Consider the following 16946-nt stretch of genomic DNA (forward strand, 5'->3'; position numbering starts at 1 on the left):
TGGAGCCTAAAGATTGAGCAGCTTCATATTGTATTAATAATCCCTGAGGGTAATTGTGCTGGAATCCTGCCTCACAGAATCCCAGACTCACAGAATGGTTGAGGTTGGAAGGGACCTCTAGAGATCACCTAGTCCAACCCCCCTGCTCCAGCAGGGACACCCAGAGCACGTGGCACAGGGTGGCGTCCAGGTGGGTTTGGAAGATCTCCAGAGAAGGAGACTCCACAACCTCTCTGGGCAGCCTCTAAACTGCACTGGAGTAAACAGATGTTTTCCCATTGACTTCAGACTGTTGCCACTCACTTCTCTAGAAAGCAACCAGAATTTTGCTCTGAACTAGCTGAGTCCAGGGTTGAACATTTATACTGCACAGAGCTGACCTGCATACGTGTATTTCAGAGATTTTTGAAGAGCTACTCAAGGACAGCACAGACTGCCCTGGGGCTGTAGAGAACTGAATTATATTTAAAAACAACAAATAAAATCATAATGGAAATGGAAAACCAAATGAGTCAAAAAATGCACAAATTCTCAAAAATTCACTGCAAGATTAAAGAAGCATGAAATGATCCCAGGTACCTCAGCTGTATGCAAGTAATGCCTTGTGCATATCTTTTCCTACAGAGGTTTTTCATTTAGTATGTCCTTCATGGCAGCATTTTAGAATTAATTTGTATTCCACAGGGTCAAACATCAACGTTTGACTAACACTCAGCTCAGCAACACTTAGTGCCCTTCAGCACTGCAACTGTTAGATGCAAATGAAACACAGGGAAAGGGATGCTTTTTATTTTTGTTGTACAAAACATGATCAAATTCAGTTTGCAGGGAGGTTTCGGAAGCCTGTTTGCATTTAGTCAGCTTAACGCTGCTGAGAGGTACAAACACAAGAAAGGCTTCTCCTCCCGGAGCAGACGTGTAGGTGACTGCTTCTCTTGATCTCCTGATGGCAGCTGCTAGGTTTCTGAAGCGTGTTAGCTCTCCTGTGGCTGACACTGATGCTGGGTGGTAGATGTGCCTGTCCCCAGGCCTGCCTCTGGCTGTGTCTCCTGCATGGAGCTGGGCTTGTAGGTTTGTCTCCAGCCCTGGCTCTGGCCCTGGCTCCTTCTGCTCCTGGCTGGAGCTCCTGGTTGGGCCCCACGAGCAGCCCCAGTTCTGCGAGCCCTGGAAGATGCTGCCTGTTAGCACGGCCTGCACTGGGGTCACCCTCAGCTTGCAGCTCCCCTTCCCCTGCGGAGCAGATGGCCCTTGCTGACACATCTGGAGAAACTTGTAAGTCAGTATCTTCATTAAAATTAGGTTAGCCAGTCCTTAACTCACTTTTGATCTCTTGCTATTAGTGCCATGTAACTGGTTCCCCAGGTCCCTTGTTACCCTTCTGTTTGTAGATGATGTGACTGGGACATTCTACAGCAGATGTGGATCCAAACCAGTTTCTACATGAATGTCCTGTTCTGTTCCTCCTCCTGTGTACATCACCCTTTTGCAAATATTCAAGTGCCATTTATATTGGAAATCTCCAATATAAATGTTCAGAGGAGGAGAAAAAAAAAAAGATCAAAGTACTTTGAGTTAAAATTTCACTGTGGATTACATGCAATGCAACAATAAGACAAAAGATTTATTTGGATATGTGTATTGTATTACTCAACTGAACCATTGGTGTGAATTTTCTGAAGCGGCATCCTCAGGTCACAGTTGTTTAACACTGATCTGGATCAGGGAGTCAGGACAGTGATTGGTCCATTTTTAGGTACTGAGCACATGTGATTTCTGTGAAGCTTGGCATTGAGGCTTGCTTTTTCTGTTGTGTTCCTGATTCTTCATTCTTCTCACAGAAGTAAACAGTCTTAGGTGATTCTGGGCTGTTTCCAGTTAGCTGGCCTCTCGAACCAGAATTTTATCTTCCCAAAACACGGAAAGCCAAAAACTTTGGGAATTCCAGGTTCTGTTTAGTAAGAAAACAGAAACCCACCAGCTGTGCTATGCTGGTTTATAGCAGCCACTTTGAATGACCTTTACCTAAACAAAATGCAGAAATCCTGCAGGAGCAGAGGACAAACATTTCCTGCAGCCTGTTGGGTTTGTATAGACGGTAGGTGGCAGTGCATCTATCACTTAATCACCAAAGATCAGATTGTGTTCCAAAATTAGTTTGGAAATGATGGGGGGTTGCATTTCTTAGGGGTGTGTAAATGTAGATTTTCTTACAAGCTGAACATTAGGTTTGTTCAGTGGAAAAAATACTGCCTGATTTCCATATGAAAGACGACATCAGATATAAGTAAGCCCTTCAGAATCGAGAAACATTTTGTGCCTGAAACATAATATACGTTATTCTCTGAATCCTAATTTATAAACAAGAAATGAAAGATACTAGTAAACGACCTTCAGGATTTGGAAGAAAGTTTTTCCTGATGCCTATTGTTGAAGGATTGTCATTCCTGAGGCCAGGTCTGGTCCTGCAGACGCTGAATGTATGTGCCTGCATACCTGATAATATATGCAATGTAGCACTGTGGGTGATGTTAGTGGTGCTGTGACCTGGCTACTGGCCACCCAAACCTGGAGCATTTCCTCCTCAGCAGACTGGTTCATTTCCTCCTCCCTTTCCCAAGTTCCCTTGACTTGGTGTCAAAACTCAGATAGCTTGATATGGACTGGACTTTGTGTGCTCTTAAAAGGATGTAGCTTAGCATAAACTCCCTAGTCACTTCCCATTCTAGGAAAGAGGATCCTCAGAAAGATGATGAGGTGGAAAGAAGGACACTTTACATATTTTTTTTTCTGTGATTGGTGGTGGTTTCATACTGGTTGAAAATCTTCAAAAGTAGTTCCGCAAAAATTACCAACATTCAAGGAATTTTTACCTCTTCGAGAATAGGAGAGTGTATTTTTAAACAGAACCAGTTGAATAGTATTTCTGGCGATACTTACGAAAAATAAGATCACACATCTTTTCTTATTGGCATAGAGAGTGTAATTTTGAGGCAAGGGAGAATATTTGTTGAAGAAGAGGGAATCAAAGGATGGCTGGATGCGTTAGCCAGGACCAGTTTCCCTGAAAAGCTTGATGGTGCTTTTTTCTAATCACCCAGGTGAGGCGCCTGCCTCCCTCACCGACTTCTTGCCATCTCATCCAGATCACAGAAGTGCCCCTGCCACGTACCTCAGGTGGATGACTTTCCACCTTAGATCATCTCTGCTGTTTTCATGCCCTCTGTGGCCATGACAAGATAAGTAGACATATTACAAACTTTAAAGTACTTTAAGCAAGTACTTTAAACAAGTAGTAGGCCTACATAGCCCTGTTCACAAGACCCTTTTTACTCCCTAAAACCTTGACATTGCCATGATTGCGGAGTTCATTTTTTCATTCTTTTTCCAGTGAAAGGCATTTAGTGCTGGCTATTTGGGAACATAGTGCTTCATCAGCAATTTGTTCTCTAGCAGAAAAGAAGTTACTCTACATTCTTTCCTCCCTTCTGTGCATGCCCAGATTACGGCCAGGGATTGGGGTGTACTCCTGTGGCAATTTCAGTTTTTCACAAGAAAAGCAAACTTTGCTCTTGTGGGAGAAACATATGGAACATAAGCTGTTTTCTTGATATGATCTATCCTTCACCAAGATCTGTGCGTAATCTTTTGGGATAGCTTAGTGATATCTCTTCATTTAATCAATTCTGTGAAAGAATTAATGAACAGATTTTCAGTAAAATTGTTCCTAAGAGTTATGTTGCCGTCACGCAGGTTTTGCATATGGCACTTTACTGCCACATGTTAAGAGTGCCTACAGAAGAGCTTTGTTCTGTGATAGGGAAAAGTGAATTCTTAAAAATTCTTAATTCTTAAATATCTGAGAGAGGAACTACACAGATCTTCAGTGCTTTAGACAGATAAACTGTTAATTTTCTTGAGTAAGTGTAGTGAGATAGCATCACTTGGATTCAGACAAGGAAAGGGAGGGATCAATGAACTTGCAATAGTTAGTGTAACTTTTGTTCTAAGTAACATAATAAATCTTGTTATTCAGGTGTTTTAATGCAACATTTCCATGGATTTTGGTGACATTTCTAATCCCATCTAACTATGCCTCTGACCGTAAAGGATCAATGAGCTTCAGGGTAAACACATAGTCAAAGGAAGGAATTTTACATTGTGTCAAAAGACTTTTTTTTTGGTAAGAAAGGATTTTTGAGCTGAAAGCAGCATGGGATACTGCCACTCGATATTTTTAACCTGGTGGCCAGTTGCCAGTAATGATAAGTTACCAGCAGAGAAAAGATAGGGAGGTTTTAGCATTTTTTAAGAATAAGCAATGTGAGGACAGATAATAGCATTGGTATGTCATGACAGAGCTAGAGAACTGGAGCCAGGACCAAACCTTCCCATTCTCCACTGCTTTTTATTTGAGACATCTTAATTTCCCCTTTGCTTTTTGTGTGATGAATTAACTATACAGTCCACAGTCTCCTGGAGAACTGTGACTAGGACGACTCCGTGCCCTCATTAGCTCCCGCTGAGCTGGTGACAATTCTCCAAAGCAATTTCCTAACATTAAGCTTCTAGGTTTAATAGTGGAACGTGTTGAATTTGGGTGGCCAGGAGTAGGCCTGAGAGCCAGTGGCTGTAACAACAGGCCTGGTACTGAAAAGGGAGCGTGTTTTCTGTAGCCATCCCCTGGGCTTCTGTGTGAGAGCTGACTGGGGCCTGTGGAGAGACCAGCCCCGAGGGAAGCTCCTCAGCCACCTGGGTGAACCCCTCCAGCGGGCTCCTCCTGAGGGAATCTCACATAGGCAGCCTGCAGCAAGTTTTTACCCTGCTTAGGAATTCCTCCTTCCGCTGCAAGTCTGACTTAAGCAAAAGCAACTGCTCTTGTCAGCAGACTGCCCAGGAGGCCATGGGCTTGAGACTGCTCCTGGCTTGGAGCCAGGCCAGCAGCACATCCGTGGGGACTGTAGTTTGCTGTACACATCTCCCCCTGAGACGAGGGTCATCATGGGCACCCCCAGGCCTCTACAAGCCTCCCTTGTATTGGTACTATATATCATCGAAAATAAAACCAATAATAATGATTGTCGTGATTAGTAGGCTCCTTTCCTCTTGGAGGGCCACAGTTTGCTGCTGTGCTGTATTTGTCACCTGCGACTTCTCAAAAGACTCATGTGTTTAACACCAAGCTTGCCTCCAGATTTTTTTTTTCACTTTTGACATGTTTAATTAAGCCTGGCTGTATCTGCCGTACTTTCTTTCCTTGTGAACTCTTTTTAATATAGAATTGTTGCTTCCTGCGGTTTCTCATGCAGCTTCCTAAATTACATAATCAGTGCAATCGTATTTTATTTCTGAGAGTTTATGACTTAGTATTTCAAAGAGGCAGATAGAAATAGACAGACTGCTCCTTTCCGAATTGAGGGTACCTGATTTTGTTTTTCTTGCCAAGCTCTATATATAGCAATTTTGAAATTGCAGCTTCTGGTGGCAGTGGATGTAAAGACTTTTCTAGGCCTTCTTGCTAAGGTTTTTCATATTTTAGTGAGAGCATGCAGATACTAACATATAAATGTGGGAGAAGCATTATGATTTTGTCAGTGCATATGTTTCCAGTCCAGAACTTACCAGGGAGGTGCAGAAAGTTGCGCATCTGATTATTTCACTGCAGAGAGGAGCTGGTGGCAACTTACTTTGAACTCAGAATTATTTAGGAGAAAAGGTTTTCCTTCTCACCACTAATTCTTCAGAGAATGCCACCACTTTCACCTTGAAACTGGCTTTGTCAAGCTAGCTAACCTGTCAAGTTCGCTTTGCGGGAGAGCGAAGAAATACGTTAAAGGAATTGTCAGCTCCTCCTAACATACGAAAACAATATATCACTGTGAAAGTGCAGATAAAAAGAGTTCAAAAAGACAGCCAGAGCAAAGAAAATTTGCTATGTCTCTCATAATTGTGGGCCCTCTGTTATAGTGCTCTTTGACTCATTCCCATGAATATTAGCGCCAGAAGCAGGGCTCTGGTATGGATGTGTAACACAGGGTATATTCCATTCCTGTGGCAATCTTTTCCAAAAAGTGGCACTTGCAACAATGGGGTTGTTTGGATATCCTGGTATGGAGTTGTGGTATTTGTAATAGGGGAGGAGAAGGCTGCAAGTTTTTCTGCAAGTGTCAGTATAAAACCATTCATATTCTTTGGTTGGTATGGCCAGGAACTAATGTTCTGGAGGAATCCTTGCCACATCTGTTATAACTCTGGAAGGTTATTAAGCTGTCATAGGTAACTACAAGATGTCGGGTGGCCTCATATTTTACCCACAGGCTCTCTTTTTTAATACATTTTACATTCTTTGATGCTTTTACCTGTCATGGTTCAGAGCTTTGATTCAAATAAATATTTAGAAATCAAGATGCCTTGTCTTAAACTTCTTCAAACTCCATCGACTAGGAATGCATCTTGATAAATATCTTGGGCTTTGTTCAGCAAGGACTATTTTGAGAAAAGCCTTTAATTTTTCAATAGTTTTATTCTGTGAAAAACAGGCGTATCTGTGTTTCTGGTATATAAGTTCAGTGTTAAGTTCTGCGTAAACCTTTTGCTTTCTCTGGTAAGTACCTCTTCACATTATATTTTAATGGGAAATTTTTGAAGAATTTCTCAGAGTGACATTTTATTAGATAAAAATCTTGGAGTTTGTCACTGTTTCATATGATGATCGCATATGATGTGGGAGGACTGATGAGGGGTGTCCCCTTTAGCTGCAGCGTTGCTCGGGCTGTCCTCCCCGTCCTCCTCTGCGCTGCTTCGTGGCTGCAGCTTCGCCTGGCTGTGCTCATCTTGCTCCTCCTGCCCTGCTCAGCCCTGCCTCTCTGCGCTGGACTTGCCTGGAGATCCCTGGCACCACATGTGAAGCCATCACTGTCAGGCCAATAACTTGACTTAGCAGACTGAGTAACCAGCCCTAAATGGGGAGGGAGGCTGCACTGCACCATCCGTCCTTCACTGTTTGGATGCCAATGCGTTTTACAGTTTTGTGTCTTGAACTGGTATTCTGAAATCAGAAAAAAAGTGTGGAGGAAAAGCCAATTTTATTTCTGGTTTAATTTTTTTAAAAAACCCTGATTTTAGTCAGAGCATATAGATAATAATATACAAATGTGAGAGACCCATTATGTTTTTGTCAGTGCATGTGTTTCCAGTTCAGTACTCACCAGGGAAGTGCAGAAAGTAACGCATCACATTATTTCACTGTGGAGAGGAGCTGGTGGTGACTTATTTAGAATTCACAATTATTTAGGAGAAAAAGTTTTCTTTCCCATCCATGTCTCTCCAGAGAATGCCACCATTCCCACTTCCACCTTGAAATTTGCTTTGTCAAGTCAGTCATATTAAGCTTGATTGTAGCACGGCAGACATTAGACCAGTGTCTAGCCTCAACAGAAAAAATAATTTAATTTGATACTGTTTATTTCAGTCAAAATAAAATGGTGTCAAACTATGATCTTTTTAAATAACTTTGGGGCATCTGAAAAGTCCGCTCCAGAATATGAAAAAGTCCTGGTAACAGACATAGTTAAGAGCATAAATGCATGTTCCAAACATAAACATTATTAATAGACTACTTTGTGTTTGTTCTTGCCATGTCTCAGTTTGTTGCTGTGGATGAAATTCAACTGGGAGGAGATTTGCCTGGGGTGGAAGATCTATTGGGATCATGTTCAAACAGTTGGAGAAGTATCCAGAAAAAGTACTCATGGCCTTTTACCAAAAGTAGATTCTGGACTCTTATTAAATTTTGGCCATGACCAAGCAATATGCAAAACTGGGAAACATCTGTGTTTGTTTGTTCTTGACAATCTTCAGGGTTGCTGCAATCGTTAAGGAGGAAAAGCTTTTCAAATTGTGAGTATAATTTACTCCGACTCTAGAGAATTTTGCCTCCCATTTGCCATAAATTAATTTATAGTGACATGCCTTGCAGATGGTCTACCAGCAACTAACATTTAGTGCAGCTGTCCATGTAGCAGCCATACAGGTTCCAGAATCTAATGACCAGTTGCGTTTGCTGGACACTCAACTAATGGAAGCGCTGGATTGATTTATTGGTGCATAATTTTATGCAAAGCGAAATTTTATGAAAGAACGAGATCAATTCCACTGCACTCAAACTCTCTTATTTCAGGTTCAGCGCCAGCCCCAGGTGCATGATGTTGTTTTATTTGCCTATATTTAATGGGTTAATACTATGTCTCTAGCTTCTAATGTGGTTCACATACAACCAACAGACTTGGATCAAACTGAGATCAGATCTCAGATCTGATTGATTGATCTGAACAGATCTCAGCAAACTGAGATTTCAACAAACAGGAACAGGGCTGCAAAGTGAAGAGGGAACAGAACTTGCCGCATTAAGGAGGGATCCTTCACTTGCTTTGAGATAAGGCATTCCCTCTACCGTCTCTCCTTCCAGGGAGGCCCTGCTTAATAACCAGAAGAGAAAGGTTAGACTCTGAAAACTGGGAAGAAATCTCAGAGAGGGCAAAAAGATACAAATTAAATCTCAGGTGCTGTTACATATTTAATCTCTTCTGACTTCAGTGAGCTTCTAGAGGCACTCTCCACTAATCTATCACTGCTCATCCTTTAGAGCCAAAGTGATTTCCCAGCACCGTTGGAATAATTGGAAAGGGATTAGATGTCGTGACTTCTACACTAGCTTCTCAAACCCCTGTCGAGCTCCCTTCCAAATGCACTTTGGAGGTTCACCACCTACAAAAGTTACTTCAGCAGCACAGGAGAGCTGTTTCCCACCAATACCATAGGACCATTTATCATCAGATCGTATTATATGTAGTAATGTCTTTCATTATTCATATTGCTGGAACAAAAGCTGGTAGAACATCTTGTCACTTTTCATTGTCTTTCAGCATCATCAGGAATAATCTTTTCTGGGTGGGCTGCTTTGTGGATGAAGGGAGGATGAACTTTTTGATACAGAGTCACCGCTGAACCCACTGTGAAAAACTGAATTAAAATGAAAATGTCTCCAGAGCGTTTTCTGTGTTCAGTTAAATTGTCCAGTTGACTCCACACTTATGCAACTGATTGATGCTGTTTGACAGGACTGATTGACCTTACTTGCCTCCTCATATAACTCTTGCTCATTGCTGGTTAGTGGAAGTCTCTTCCATCCTTAAGGGAAAAAGCTGATATATAAACAGGATCACAGTGGTGACTGGTGACAGGACAAGATGGAACGGTTACAAAGTGAAATACAGGACATTCTGTTTAAACATATGTGAACATTTTTGACCGGGCAGGAGGTTGAACCCTGGAACAAGTTGCCCAGGGTGGTTGTGTAGGACCTGTCCTTGGAGGTAATCAAAACCCAGCTGGACACAATCCTGTGCAAGCTGTTCTAGCTGACACAGCTTGAGCAGAGGGCATTGGACCAATGATATCCCCAAACATTCCGTAATTCTGTTAACATACATCAGAGCATAAATATATATATATATGTATGGGAGTGAGCCTTGTATATTCCATATGTAACACTGTAAAAAGATTGACCTGTTTAACCTCAAAATAATCACATATACATAAGAAATCAATATTAATGTGCAACTGTAGAGTAGATGGGAGTACCTTTAAAAGATTAACCAGGAAGATCTGTGTGAACTGAATGCCTAAATTTGGGCTGCAAGTCCAAAGAATATGTCTGAAGCTTTGTATGCATTTTAACCCAAAGTGACCAAAATTTTGCAGGACCAGCTGATTTATGTGTCTTGGGCACTTTCTTCCATCTCTTCTTGCAAGTTTCTCCTAGAGAAAAATCTATTGTGTTCCACTTTGAGAGAACATGTTTTGTTGTTGTTGTTGCTGTGTGTTTGTTTGTTTTCAATTCTGACTGTTTTCTAGTGGTTCACATTTTATTTACTGCTTTGTAGCTAACCTGTTTGTTGGAACGCTTTCCTTCAGCGTGCGGCAGGAGTGAATAGCTGAGAACTGAAATCAATGAGTGACTCTTTAGGGTAAGTATAGAAGCATAATACATTATTTTCATTTTAGCATTTTCCAAAATTGTCCCTATGGGATATTTCTAGAAATCAGTACATCAACTTTGGTTTGAACTCATTAGCTGGATGTGTTTATTAAAATGAGCACTGTTCCATCTTCCTTTTTCTCCATAAAGATATCGTAGTTTATTTGGTTTTGTCTTTAAGCTCGAACTTTTCTACTGAAATCTCAAGCTTCTCAGGTACAGGATCAACATGAAATTTGTGTCTTAATGTTGAGTGTGCCTGCTGTATAGATCAATTGACCCTACTTCTCATTTTTGTAATCAGTCAAAGGGTTTTGAACACTTAGAGGTTTAGATATATGGACACACCTTTTCTCTAGGTAAATTAGAAAGAGACACTCTTATAGGCTGAAACTTTTCTTCTGTTATGAAGGCTTGACCTGAGATTGCTGCTTCTGCTGGGCTGTGCTGAGTACTTATTCAAAAGGCTGTGGGTGGTAAGGTGTACTTTGGGGCACCTGACGACTTAGGGTTTTGTTGTTGTTACTTTGAGGACAAGGGTACATTCCTGACACATAACCGAGTTTGAAAGAGTGTGGACCAAAAAACTCTGCTTATAGCCTCAGAGCAGTAAGTGTTACTTCTGTATTCTAATACATGGTAGTGAAATAGATGCTCCATTCATATCCACCTCTCCACAAAAGTTTGTAAGCTCTGTCCCTGTGAAAAGGAGCAGATATAAATTTATCAGCTTAATTAGCAATTTGTGATTCTGCAAACATTCAGTCTGTATTTCCAAGATAGCACCAGAGTTTGTAAAGATCATGAAAGATTTTTGTGTCCACATAACAAGTTGTTGTTGTTAAGATGTTCCATGTTTGGACTTGACTGACTGGTGAATAATTAAAAGGGAGGGAATTTATCTGCAATGATCACTCAAAGAAAAAAATTCCTACTCATATTTTGGCTTTTTTTTACTGAATGTTATGCAAGTAGTCTGCTTATCAGCAAGATCCTCTAAGATGTTCCCAGCAAGTTTGGAGAATCTTTCTCAATTTCAAATTGATTTTCTTTATTTAAAACCACTGGAGGATTTTTGCAATATTCTATTTGTTACAAGAGGCTTGTATTGCATTCAAATGGTGATAAACTTCCTTTGCAAAGCTATCAAGACAGCTAAGGTTGAATTATTTGAGTGGTTTTAAGGTAGGAGTACAAGTCCAGCTCCCATCCTAAACATTTTCAGGAGCTCCTGCAAAAAAAAAAAAAAAGTCTCAATAAGTTCTGGAGGATTGTAGGGAGCTTTTACTCTTGAGATTTTCCACTTTCCAAAGCTAATCGGCAGCCTGCGTATCTCCTCCCTGCTTTAGCTGCGATGAACCCAGACAGGTGAGCCTTTCAGAATAGCACTTCTGCCCAGTAAGACCTGTCACATTATCAAGAGCAGTAATTTAATTTATAAAACAAACATCTGGAAGTGGAAATGAGGGAACAGGAAATTTGAAGTCCAAGGCAACAGGACTCCTGCTGCAGCCTTCCCCTGCTCTCTATCCTGACTAGAAAAGCACTGGCTTTTACAATACTGGCATTACTAGTGTTGTGTTCACCCTGATAAAGACAGATGCAGATGAGTGCCGTGATTAGGCTGTGAGAGGTAGAGAACACTGTAATAATTCACTGATCCGTTCAGAATGGCTCACAAATTAGGGTAAAAGTTCTTGTTTCCACAGGTCAGTGTCACGTATATGGTCTGTAAGCTGACTAGAGGCACCCTGCCAGGGAAAGGGGTAGGATTAACTTAGTGCTGGAGAAGGTGAGAGTGAGTAAAATAATTCCTTCCTGAATCCGGTAAATCCTGCCCAGTAGTAAAACCATGATTTCAATGCGTCAGTATTATATAGAGAGTTTGGGTAGGATGCAAGTCCTTCTGCTCAGAAAAAGTAGAGTTGCAGGTAGGTGATGACTCTGCAAAGTGAGCATAAAGGATGTGATTTGTTTCTGAATCCTCCAGGGCCCTGAAGGGAGGTTGAGGTTTGATGGCTCCCGGTGACTGTGCTAATTTGCTGGTGGGTCAGGTCCACTGATGGACTTAAGGCTAAACTTACAGTTGCACAAGATTGTGGTGAAGAAATTAGCTTACTGCTGAATCCCCTTGTCCTCCATAGGACTGGAGGGGACAGGTATTAAGATGGGGGTGGTATTTCCAGGGAATGGTGTTGACTTTGTTCTGGTAACTGCTGCTCTAAATGATTCTGTCATGGGAAGAGGTGGATTCAGAAAGAAGGGGCCAGCACACCACCAGCTTACGTGGACCTTGCCTGGAGTGGCATGGCTGGAAATGTCACTCCTTGCCCTAACTTTGGGGAACACTTCAGGATGTGGCAATGACCTTGTAGACTCCTTCCTCCTCCACATCTAGTTCTTTCCTTGGCACTGGTGATGCCAGATGAACGAGAAACCTTTGATACAACTTCTGTGAAATAGCTGGGTCGTATAGAGAAATGGTTTGGCCCAGCACAGCAGTACATTTACCACAAATGATTTCAGGGTGCAGGAAACTGTATACTGCTGACATACAGAGATGGTAGTTTCACTTGTTCTGTTCATGATCTGTTAATCCTCAGTTATGTGTTTGGATCTAGTCATCCTGCAGAGAAAATGACCTATCAGTATGCAAACACACCCAGGTCAAATTCAATAGCTATTTTATTATGTAACTGGCCACATGTTCAAGGATGGCTGCTAGAAATGTTTCTAGGCCAACAGCTCCATCAGATGCTTTGTATAAAGCAGATATCTCTGTTAAAGAAATTCTACTGTAGTACAACTGAAAAGAAAATTTTAATGTGTGTATGGGTATGGGAGGGATGCAAGAAAAGTCTCAAGCAGCTGTGGAAATGTGTGATATTAGATTAATGAGATAAATTGAGGTTTTTACTCAGTTTAAAATGCTAGAGGACTTGGAAATGTGAAGAAAAAGTATTTTGCCCCTTATAATGATGTGCTGCAGCTTACTCCCTGGCACAAAAACAAGAAACTGTAAAGCACTTTTGAGTAGATGCTGACTGCAGGGGGGACTTTGGGGAAAATATTGTTCATTCCTACTCAGCACTTGCATTCTTGACTTTAGTAAGTAATTAAGTTGCAGTGGTCCTGAGCTATGCGCATGAGACTGAAAATCCCAAATCAAACCGTGTGTGCCCTCCTGTTTCCTGACTAAACCTATAACGTGCAGTGGGTTGAATGCATGACCAAATCACTGAGTCAGCTCACTCTTCTGCAGAAATTAATAACAAAAGCCCACTGAAATAAAGAAACTCATTTGTGAAGGAGTAATCCATTAAAACAGCCAAACTGACAAGCTGCCTATTGGGGAATCACATCATGTAAGCAATTGTGCTAAGTACAAAGTAAATGCAGTGTGCTGCATGTACCTGTGCTCGCTACGTTTCTCCGACGTGCTCCCTCTGCTGCCCTGTTGGTAGAAAGTGACACAGGGACATGGTTTCAAAGAGCCCATCATTCCGAAATTTGGGGTCTCAAGTCATTTGGACGTGGAAACATGCCTGTGATTTGCTCACTGGCCAAGGAAGTTTGTAACTACATCTATGCATATGCCTATGTGCCAGACTTTATATATGATACATACCAACCACCATATATACAGAATTTGTAAACTATCCTATATGTACACAAAAGTAAAAGTAATTCAAGGTTTGTAAAAGGAAAGAAAAGGTCGGCATAGTATAGCAAAAGCCAAATATTTGTCAGTTGTTAGGCTGTTTATTTCTGTAGTTATATGGCTCACAGCTAAGAGCTTTCCCCATGGTAGGGTGAAAGGCTATACAAGAAGGATATTTTGTAAGCTATGGAATTGACTGAATATTATCTACAACACTCTGGAGAAATCTGCAACCCCCAAATGTATTTTTTCACAAAATTTTCATCAGCCCTTCCCCCTTCTCTGCAGAGAAAACATCCCCTCTCCTACCAGCTCCTGATTCACATCGTGTTTCCACCCAGAGCTAAACAACTTTCTCCTTGCCCCTTGGGCTTAAAATTCTCCATGCCTTTTGCAGCTCATCTCCTGCCAACCCTTCAGAGCCCCTGACTTTGCTATTGCAGGCAGAGCTGGCCCAGACAGCAAAAAAGGATGTAAAATACAAAATGCAGGTCATTCTCCACTGCAGTTTCATCACCTTCGCTTTGGCAGCAGCGTGATGGTGCTCTCTGGCAGCTGGCACAGTTCAGCACTCTGCAGTTCTGCAAGACAAATTGGGGGCCGAGGCTCTTCAGCTGTTTTTGAAAACTTAGGGATGACCTTCCTAGAAGAGGAATTCAGCTATTGCTGTGGAACTGTCTGCACCAACAGTTCTAAAAGATTATGAACTTGGCAACAAAATCTACTCACTGTGAAATCTTTTGTCAACGGAGAAGACTGGAAATTTTGTAGGGAGGTGTGTATCTGCAGCCACACATATTGTGCAGCTTTCATATTCATGAAACCACAAATCTGCAGGTGTCCACTCCTGTGTAAAGAGCAGAACTTTCTCTCATATATAGCTCAATTCAGGCCACTTCCTAATTGCAGAATATTGACAGGCTGAAAACATTTCACACAGTACGTGGCCAAAATCAGTTCGATGAAACTCGATTACAGTTCTGTGCAAAGAAAATCAGGCTCCAGTGAGCATGGAGGCATCATTGACATGTTAGCAATATTTTCTTTTAAGTTCCAAGGCCATTTAGGCACCATATATCTCACTGATTTTGTGCAGCAAACAGGAACTTTGGCTGAATATTGCTCTACCACAAATAACAGTAAGGTTCTTGGCTGTGTAGTAATGAAACTGGGCAGGCACCCGCCAGCGGTTCATTTACTGAACCAGAAGCCTGTTGTATAACCCCTGCCTTGGAGGCAAGGCCTCTGCTTTTCCACCAGCTGGGTGAAGAACTGTGAGCTCCCAACACCAAAAAGAGGAGGGAAAGAGCTGTTGGTATCCGCTGGCTGTACTTAGGTGCCTTGTCACCTTAGGGTGTGCGCTTGTCTGAAATGACTGCAGGTGAAGTGCGATTCACTGTGACCATATCCTGTGTGGTAAGAGTCCCTGCTGCTGGCCTGCAGCATACAGAGACTTCAGGGATATCTTGGATCAGTAATATACTTAGTTGGATTCTTGAATATCCTGCTGTCCGTACAGTTTGCTGTCCACCGCATGGCAAGCCACTATCCAGCAGCAGGTCACTCTGCCAGGGAAGGGCAGTGCTGGTGTGTCAGGAGATGCGTGGCCACAGATACCTTTTACAGAAGGTCTTATTACACGGCACCAATGGGAAAGAAATTCTTATCTAGCTTCTGGTTCAGCTATTGTTTCCTGGGATTCAGTGGGTTAAATTCATTCCTACTCTAGTTCCGGAGAAGTCAGAGGAGGTTCATCTGGGAATGATCAGGAGAAGTATTTGAGCTTCAGAAGCCAGAATTAGAGCAACTTGCTTTCCAATAGGCTGTGTTGGTGCTGAGGCTCATCCTCTGTCTGCCAGAACACAGCCAGTGGGGCAGCTTTGTCAGACCATGCAGGGAGGGAGGGGAGCAGGTCCCAAGGCTTTGGGAAAACCTTCTTGGGTTTTCCAACAAGTGGTCTCTTTTTGTGGTACATGTGTTTGGCCCAGTAGGAGCTGACCAAATTGCAAGCACCTACTTGCTTTCTGTAAGTCATCATATAGCTTGTCAGGATCACATGCTGGATTTGAACCTATGCGTTTACCCTGAAGAGCTTTTATGTCATGACCAGAGGAAAGGTCAGATCCGGACCTTTCCAATAACTTGCACCCTTTACAGGAGGATCTTTGCCAGCTGTTGTTCCAAGAGACATTAGCATCCTTCTTGGGGTGATGTCTGTCTGGGATTTTATTTCATTTTACTAAGTCTTTCCTTTTTTTCTTTAACTGCAGAACAATGAAATTTGCATTTGTGAAATGCTAAACTGAGCTTAGCTGTCCGTTGCATCATAACTTAAGCAACCTGTGAACACATTTGGCACAATGTTACTTGCTGGTACCAAGAGCAGAGAGCGCCCAGTCATGTGTTAGACCTCCCTGCTTGGATGGCTGCGAAGGGGAGCTGCAGCTCCACACAAGAAGAGTTTCACCCCTCCTCTACTTATTGTGTGTCCCCACAAGAGATGGGCATACACCAGTTCTTAATAAATGTGTTTTCCTTCTTAGTTTATATTAAGATCTATAAAATGAATCACAACACAGTGCTAGTGCTTGTATTATACGCCTACTCCATACGCCTACAGCTATCTCACGACAAATCAGCTCACAAATTATACTTCTCCCTGCTACTTTGTCACACTGATACTGGTATTAGAATGGTAATTTATTAGAAGACTCTTTTTTTCTGATCCCATAACAGCAACAACGCTAATAAGAGAAGTGCATGACGTCTGATTGAATGTCACTCATTTCGGGGAGACCAGGAATAGACTAAGGCTCAGGAAGACAATAATTTCCTTGATAAAGTAAGCCATGAAAGACTTGCTTTCTGTTAAGGGATCAGGCTTGTGATAGGGACTGTTAAACTGTGCAGTTCTTCTGTGTATGTTTTGTTACTTCTCCTGATGTTTCCCAAAGACCTCACATTTGGGTGGCAAATACATGTGTTCCAGTACTGATGTCTTCCTACGGGGTAAGGGAAAACAGACATACTGTATCATCAAAAATAGCATTGCCTGACAGCCTCTAAAAGTATACATCACACATTGCTAGTTATTTTAAATAGCTGGCTGAAAGAAGAAAACCTTTCCTACATATTTCAATTATAAAATAATGACACATTAACACTTTACATAAAAGAAACAGCTCCTCATCAGGAGGAAGGTAGAATGAAGATGCTAAGCATTTCTTAGCCATTTTGAATGATGGAATG

Source organism: Tinamus guttatus, unplaced genomic scaffold (genome assembly GCF_059628265.1).
Source record: "Tinamus guttatus ecotype Peru unplaced genomic scaffold, ASM5962826v1 Tinamus_guttatus_pri_ptg000115l, whole genome shotgun sequence".
Lineage (NCBI taxonomy): Eukaryota > Metazoa > Chordata > Aves > Tinamiformes > Tinamidae > Tinamus > Tinamus guttatus.